Consider the following 8,924-nt stretch of genomic DNA (forward strand, 5'->3'; position numbering starts at 1 on the left):
TACATAAAGCTCATACTTCATCATGTCAGCTGTTACCCCACAAAACATGAGTTCACCTACCTGATCCTGAAAAGGCTTGGCTTTTCACAACACCATCAAAGAATGTAGCTATCTTTCAGGCAAAGCTCAAATGCCACAGACCACAAAGACTGCCTAATACAACAACACCAAAAAAATTCATAAGACTGTTTCTCCCACAGAAGATGGTATAAGCCATAGTGAATTTACCAAGTAATCATTGAGTATCTCTTAGTTTCCATTTGGGGATTTTTGTCCATTTTTTACTTCCTGTACCCTTCCAACATTGTTTTGAAATCAAAGAGATTAAAGCCAAAATAATTTGTAAGACAATATCAATTGTTTTGTAAGCAAAGGTCCTTAATCCATGACCCTAAACTACTATCACTATACCACTTGTGTAGACACAATGCCATGATCTTTTGTATATATTAAATAAAAATAAGGTGTATTGTATATATGTATGACATCATATATATATAGGTGTACCACTCATATATATATATATATATATATATATATATATATATATATGTACACACACACACACACCTGTGTGCTTTCAGTGGATGGTTCAATGTTTATCTTTTGAGTTTTTCAACATTTTTGTGTTCCCAAAACACAAAATACACCTAATTATATAAAGCCATTATGTTGATGTTGGGCTTTTTTCTCCAAACAATTATCATTTTCTTTATAACTTTAATATTTCAGAAATGCATAACTCTTTTTTCTGCAACTAGATTTAAATAAGAATATTCCAGCAGGGTCATTTGTAATGTGAACATTTAAACAAATTGAAACAATAACAGCATGTCTAATGGTATGCCAACATTTTTATAAATGATTCTGCTAAGTATTTTATATTTATTTTATGCTGAAAATTCTTTTCAAGAAATGAGTATATGTAGATGAACAAGCATAAAACCTTCTTGTCCTTGGGGCATTGTTCCCTCATCTTTGTTAATACAACTCATTTCACTCATACCGCTTGCCAAATTATATCATTTTATTTGCATAAATATATCCTCAGATGGTGGTTTTCTTGAAAACGAAGAAGGTGTTTTTATGTATAGTGCTTCCTTCTATTTGGCATATAAATTTATTGACCTTGTGTATCATTTTCTGATGGATTAGTCTAAAAGTTCCTTTCCCTTTATTTCCCACGCTCTACCACATTATCCTAATATATTTTCTTAACAACCCAAAATGATCATTTCAAGTTGTGGGTTTATCTTTTAAAGTTTGTTTCTCCACTGTCCTACCTAGGTCCTCTAATCTTCCATGCTTTGTTTTGCTTATGAAATCTTATTATCATCCCAAAGAATTTGTTTTTTACAGAGACAGAAAGGGAGTAGCTCTGGATAAGAGGGGAGGCAGGGAGAAGCTGGGAGAGAAACCTTAACCTGGATATATGACGTGAGAAAAATAAATCTATTTTCAATCAAAGAAATTATTATTAAAGACACACAAACAAATAAAAGTAATAACTGATTTTTATTGAGAAATTAGTCGGAGACTGAAGGAAGACAACGCAATCAAGTTTCTTAGTCCTGGAGATGAAATAAGATCCCTTCACAGAGCAGGTTTTCCTCAAATTAATAACAAGAAAAAGCACCAGGCCAACTAGGTCAAAGAGAAAAAAAAATGTATGCCTAATTTCTGGAGAGTGTTTATCAAATCATTGTTTATTGAACAAATGTTATTCATTAGGTTTATAACCGTAAATTCACTTTGTAAATCAAAATAAAACATAATGTGTTAGAATTTGAAAGCCTTACTTTGGAATCAACGGGTGATAAATAATTATGAAAACACAATGTTTGGCGGTGGTGGGAAATATATAGAAGATCATACACAGTGGAACGAAGATAATATTTGGTCGCTCTTTCACATCCTTCTCTCAGCCTGATTTAATATCTATCACATAAGAATTTTCTCAAAAGTACTCATTTTACTGTGTAACAAATGCATAAGGAAACAAATCCTTCAGTTTCTGTAAAATTTGTTTATGTGGGTAAGTTCATACTCTCATGAACAAGAATTCAATATCCCCTAATATTAAAATTGCTAGCTTACCTGTTTATAATAAAAACTGTAATTGCCAATCCCTTGTTTCATAATTGGAGTAGCATCTTCTGTCACAGAGGGGTTTTGTGTTTCAATTTTGGGTCATCAAACACTTGGAAATTCATCATCTAAATTAAATATGCAGTGACATGAAAATAATTGGTTTGACTTAATTTCCGAGGAAGCTTACAGCCAAGTTTGTCAATTGGTAATTCATGTGCCTATACTGGAGGTGTGTGCGTGTTTGCACCTGTGGCATACTAAAAGAGATTACTCACCATTCTAATAGTTCTTAGCGAGGAAGATACTTCAGAAAAAAAAAATGTTGGAGGTATGATCGAGTTTCCAGGCTTCTCCTATTGCTCTCCCTTATATTTCTAATAAGACTACTAAAAGGCCTACAAACTGAGAACGTCGTAAAACTGAGTTGGTTTAACTTCAGCTGGACCATAGAACTTAGAACTTATTAGTGCTAAACTGTCTTGACTACCTATTGGAATCAGTCTAACTCCCTCAGCAAATACCTCAGGTCACCTCTGATAGTTAGGAGACTAGGCAAGCACTTAAGTGAACATGATAATATAACTAAAAACCTTCTGGTGCAGAAGTTTCCTATATGAATTGTTAGTATTAATGGTCTCTAAATGTCTACAAACTGACACAGAGGACTGACTTGTACTTGAGATTTGAGCCATTGGCCACATCTCACTACTCTGGACGCTGGATACTTCTGTAAGTATGCGTCTGAAGCTGTTATATTTAGGAGATAAGATTCTTTTGGCTATAGGATACCTCTCTCAAATCATTTCTATCACTTGCTCTGGTCCTGCTGGCAAAGAAGTCCAGTCTCTTCAGGAGGAAATGTGATTTGGAAGTTACACCAGGAAAAGAGAAAGGTGAGCGCACTAATACGGCAGCCAAATAAGAGCAGTAACTGCTGATGAGAAATCCCACTGAGAAATTAAAAATGCACCTCTCTAGGATGACTCAGTGGGACTACCAGTACATTGGACTGTTGAGGAAAGCTGTCTGTCCACTAAGGTTACGGGATTCGCTAACAAATTTCACCACGTGAGACACATGCTCTTAATTTGACTGATTGAGAAATCTGTCTCATGATCAAGGCATTGAAAATGGCCTGTTATGGCACGAATGTAATTGTTATTTTATCTTTGGGGAGAGGAAGGAATTGGGGGTTAAGGTTCCATTATATAAAAACATCCTTAATGTTCCTCAGGACATTCTTATCATGAGAAGCAGTGGCCCGGTTAACAGACAGATTTAATGTAAATTAATATGCATGGGATTTGTGAGATGATTTTTTAACTGCCCCTTGTTTGTTTGTTTGCTTTAAATGAGGTCTCACTATGTAACCCAGGAAGACTTGGAATTCACTATGTAAAACAGGTGGCCTTCAACTCGCAGAGGACTGAATTCATCAGCCTCATGAATGCTGCAATTGAAGACAAGTGTTACCAAAGACAGCTTACTCTATTCTTTTATATGAAAATTGTTGTCACAGACATTGTGAAAATGTACAATCCTGACCCATCTAAAGTAATGTCAGATTCTAGAGACATATCAAAGACTTAAAAACCTTGAAGTTGTGTATTCTGTCACGTAGCTCATTCAGAAGTTTTATATTCCAGCTTTATCAGCAAGGCTCTCTTTGTACCAGAGTGATATGGATACATTTCTCTGGACACCTGAAGAAAATAATAATGTAGTAACGTAAGTAGAGAAGGTACTTTCTACTAAATAGAGGAGCATATTGAATTATTTCACTAGTGTCTCAATAAAAATGAATATATTTCTTTTTATTTGTCATGCTATCCTGAAATCATGTATGATAGAAAAGTAGGGATAAAACAAGCTGTCAAAATTCAACATCGAAATGTGTAATACTAAGAATGAAAAAAAAAACCTCTAAGGTTATCTTAAAAGGTCTGCAGTCTTACCAAAATCCTCAGAACTGAGTCTGTGTCATAGTTTCTTTTCTTGTTGTGGTAACAAAAACACCGTGAAGAAACAGTTTCAGTTTCAATGTGCTTCTTTCAGCTCACAGTGCCAGGTAAGCATCTATCACAGGGGGCAAGTCACAGGGCAGACGCTGAGAAAGCCAGTCACATTGAGTATGTAATCAAATCCAGCCAAACAGCTCGAGTTCCATGTCCCACGCACAGCTAAAACTGGATCTTCTTGCACCAATAACACAATCAAGATACCATTCAGAACTTGTTGGGAAGGCACTTTTGCTGAAGACACCATATACACGTGTCAAAAAAGGTGAAATTAAGTTGGCAAAGACCTGTAAGCTTCATCCCCCCAGCTGGTTTTCATTGTAGTGGAAGGTGGTCAGCATGTAATAGGAAGAGAAAATTAAGTGCCAATCTTTCCCAGTTCTGAACGTCACAATAATGACTGACCTGGGGGGTGGGGGGAGATAGTGGAAAGAATAAGAGATTAACCGATCACTTTTTTTATTTGATTTTAATCCTGCTTCATAAAATGAAATCTATACCTGTAACCATTATTGAGTTCAGAAATTATAGCTAACCAGTCTTAAGCCCTGGGAAGGAACAACTACTCTTATTTAGCTAAAAGGACATAGTGCTAAACTGACTCCTAATTTCTTGTCTTTATATCTACAAATCTCAACCCTCTTCAGAGAAACTATGTGGAGTAGGTAGTGATTAACACAGAGACCCATACTTGACCAACGTACAGAAAACAAGAGACCTTGAGACATTCAGTTAAAAACAGAGCATAAATGCTGTATCCCCTCCTCCCAAAAAAAGAGATCATTCCAGAAGTAAAGACAGGAAGATTATAAGAGCCAGAAGTGGTAGATTACTATATGCAAACAGTATCTTCTGAGCACAGCGGAACAGCTGTACACATGAACTCACAGTGTTTATAACAGCGTGCAGAAGACCTGTACAAGGCCAAACTAGACCAAATCCCAGCATGGAAAGAAGAATTGGGCCCAGAATTCTGTTGCTAGCTATGGAGCTATTGGCAGCTGTTAGCTGTTATGAGGGAGAAAGTCATTTCTCTCTAAAGGTATGGCCCTAATAATTCAACCACTCTTTAGGGGAAGGACAAATATTCAGAAATATTTGGGTATCACAAAGTGGCATTGATGGGGATAAAAAGACAAAGAGGATGGATCTGGAAAGAGTTGGGGGGGAAAGTTGAATATAATCAAAACACAAAACACACAACAAAATTCTTAAAGAATCAGTCAAACAAACAACAACAACAAAACCAATATCATGGGCCTGGCAAGAGGCCTATCTCTCAGGTAATTCTAGATTCTGTAAGATTAACTTTAACACTAATTGTCACAATATCTACCCAGACATAGACTATCATGATGAACACCATGCCAATTCATATCTGTTCTCTTCATGTTCTGGGATATATAACAACACTGCATGCATCTATGCTCTTGCAACCCCCAAAATATTAATGAAATTACAGATGTCATATCAATAACCACCTGTTCAAAGACTGAAGGGTGTGGGGCAAAAATCACCTACATAACTTTGTCTGTCAGAGCTAGTTTTAATTTCACAACACAGGAAGCATCAACAAGTAGCATAAGATATCACGTCATATCTTGAATAAGTAAAACACCAAGAATTTATTTTCTCACAGTTCTAGAAGTTTGAAGTCGTAGAACACGGGTAAATGGAAGATCAGGTGCTAGGTATATTGTTCACCATAACTTGCAAAAGACACCTTATATCTACATAATAAAGTGGGTGTGTTCCTCTTCTTAGAGACACACACTAACAGGATAGTAAGAAAATCACTCTCAAAATCTCATCAAAACACACCTCCAAAGATTCATATCCAAATATATTACATTAAAAATTGGAGCTTCACAGTATTATCTTATTGGACAGTGCATTATACACATGTGCACACATATACACACAAATACATGTACAGAGAGACATGCATATGTATGCATGCATACACATACACACAACCACACACACACATTAAGTAAAATTTTAGGATTACCTTATAATATCAGGACTTGAAAACAGAGCTACATATTCTGAAAGTCTTGGTTTCCAAATACCAAGCTTTTGAGATCCTAACACTATAATTATAAACTAGTTCAAGCCTCTTTAACCTAATATTAAATACCTCTGACACAAGGGTCAGCAAACTGTGACCTATGACCAAATGTAACACATTACCTTTAAAATAAAAAATTATATGAAAACACAATCATGCCTATGTATTTATTTATTGTGCAGTATAGTACCAGAGTCAAAACTAACACAACCATATAAAATAGAGTATTGTTCTTTCAAGGTCTGTAAAGAACTGTGTTGGAATTTTGAGAGGATTCCATTCAGTCTGCAGATTGCTTTTGGTAGGATAGCCATTTTTACTATGTTAATCCTACTAATCCATGATTATAAAAGATCTTTCCATCTTCCAATAACTTTTTCAACTTCCTTCTTAAAAGACTTTAAGATTTTTATCACACAGGTCATTCATTTACTTGGCTAGAATTACCCTAAGATATTTTATATTATTTTTGAGAATTGTGATGGATGTTATTTCCCTGATTTCTTTCTCAGTCTATTTATTATTTCCATACAGAAGATCTACTAAACCATATGAAATGTAATGCCAAACAATGTCTCTTTGTATGTGTGTGTGTGTGTGTGTGTGTGTGTGTGTGTGTGCTGTAACTGTCATGGGATGTTAAATTTCTTAACTAAGTTTCAAAAGTGTCTGTGATACATGAAAAAGTTACAGTGATAGAAGTCTTTGATAAGATGCTGGTGTGATGTGCATTTAGTAATAAGGACGTGTTCATTGAGTCATAAAATGATAGTCTCTAGATAAATAACCAAACATCTGGGTGCTTTGTAGACTAGTGACATGAATATGATGGCTACAGATAACATTTAATTAGAATTATATCTGTGTCATCATCAGAATTTGGAATTCCTAGAATTATATCTATAAAATTTATCTGTAAGTATTGATGGCTTAGATTATTAGCTAAATCCATCAGAAAGCTTATTAACAGTTTTACCTCTGCTGAGTATATTCAATTATTATTAGATCCCATCACAAGTTTGAATGTAACTATTAAAAACTACAGTCTTGTATGACTACTGTTTTTCATTATAGTTACTATTATTTTAAATTATTTTCCGTTTTTGTTTGTATTTTCTTTTGCAATTATATAAACCTCTTCGCTGCATTTTACCCTTAGAACTGTACAACTTCAGTCTTCTCCTAGCATAAGAGCCGCACAGATCGATTCCTTTTCACCAAAATAACCCTGAGTATTGAGGAAGTCATAGCTGCTGCTCCTATTACTGCTCTTAGAAAACAAACTTTGTGTGATGGTCTCTTGAAAACATTAACTGACTTTGTCCCATCAAGCTACCTAACCTAAAATGCTGAGGGTCAAGAAGGAAGATTAAAGATATACTGCTAGCCAGGCTTGTGCTTTATTTTAATATTATACTTAATTATTAAATAAATTTATTTAATATTATATTTAGAAAGATATGAAGAAAGGTGTTAATGAGTCAGTAATATACTTTTGCTGGCCAAGCATCTAAAGATCCGTTACATAAAACATACACCAAAATTTATAATTTCTGTAGTTGAGTGGGCTCTCATTTTTATTCAACAATATCTTCCCACCTTGGATTTGCATGGTCTTTGAAACTATTTCTACAAGTAGTTTCACATTTGCTAATTCACTGTCACCCCATGAACATGCAATCATGATTTTTTTTGCCATTTGTATTATTTATTTTATTATTATTATTATTACAAAAGTTTATTACAATGTACAACAGGCTCCAGGATAACACTTCATTCTAACTATAGGTGGCAAGATTTTATAGTAGGGAATCCAGATGTTTAACAGGCTCCAGGATAAACTTCGTTCTAGCTGTAGATGGCAATGATGTTATGGCAGGGAATCCAGATGTTTAAATAAGAATGGAAGAGGGTCACCGTCATCTCAGATATGAGGAACAGCTTACTCTTTGCCAGATTTCTTACTACTACCTGTGGCCAGGGGTCCCTTCCCCATGGCCTTGGCTTTTAGCTCCTCGAGTTTCTTCTGTTCCTCTTTTTGTTTCTGCTTGAAAGCCTTATCTTCCTCGTCCATTTCCTTGGCCTGCTTCTTGGCTGTTTCAGGGTCTTCCCTATGCCACCTTCCCGGCCCAACATGGCGCCTCCAGACAACCCCTTCTCCCCAATCATGATAATTTTAATGGATTAAAAATATAAAGCTCAGAGAAATGAGAAGCACTACTTGATAAATCAAAACCTGCCACTATGTATTTTTTTCTAAATTTATACTCCCATATATCACTTCTTGTTGTACATAAAATAATAGAATGTTTATATATTAAATAGGTATATGTATCTGACAGTGTTAGAAAATATGTTCATTGATTTACTGATTCAGATTAAAAACAAAGAAAATAAAACCCACTGAAAGTATAAGCCATTGTATTTATTTTTAAATAATATTAAATTGGTACAATTATGTACAGTATAACAAATATAACAATATAACAAATATGGCCATTATTATTGCATCGATTTAATAGGTCAATATTTAGTGTTCAAATGCTGATTTTTTTAGATTATATTTATTTTTACTGAGAATCTTTCTTCTGTGTCTTATCTCTTATAAATACTACCAATGGTAATGGGATGCTTAGGGGTTATTAAATAAACTATCATTTTGTGATTACAGAATCATATTAACAAATACTTAAATGAGATCAATTTTCTGCAAACAAACATTTTTCTTTGAACAGATAAGTCAC

General features: G+C 34.6%; 1 pseudogene; it reads right to left on the bottom strand.

The window, feature by feature from the left end:
- Positions 1 to 8,122: 8,122 nt before the first annotated feature.
- LOC125392049 (translation machinery-associated protein 7 pseudogene) lies at positions 8,123 to 8,316 on the bottom strand (annotated as a pseudogene).
- Positions 8,317 to 8,924: the final 608 nt, after the last annotated feature.

Source organism: Myodes glareolus, chromosome 12 (genome assembly GCF_982192425.1).
Source record: "Myodes glareolus chromosome 12, mMyoGla1.1, whole genome shotgun sequence".
Classification (NCBI taxonomy): Eukaryota; Metazoa; Chordata; class Mammalia; order Rodentia; family Cricetidae; genus Myodes; species Myodes glareolus.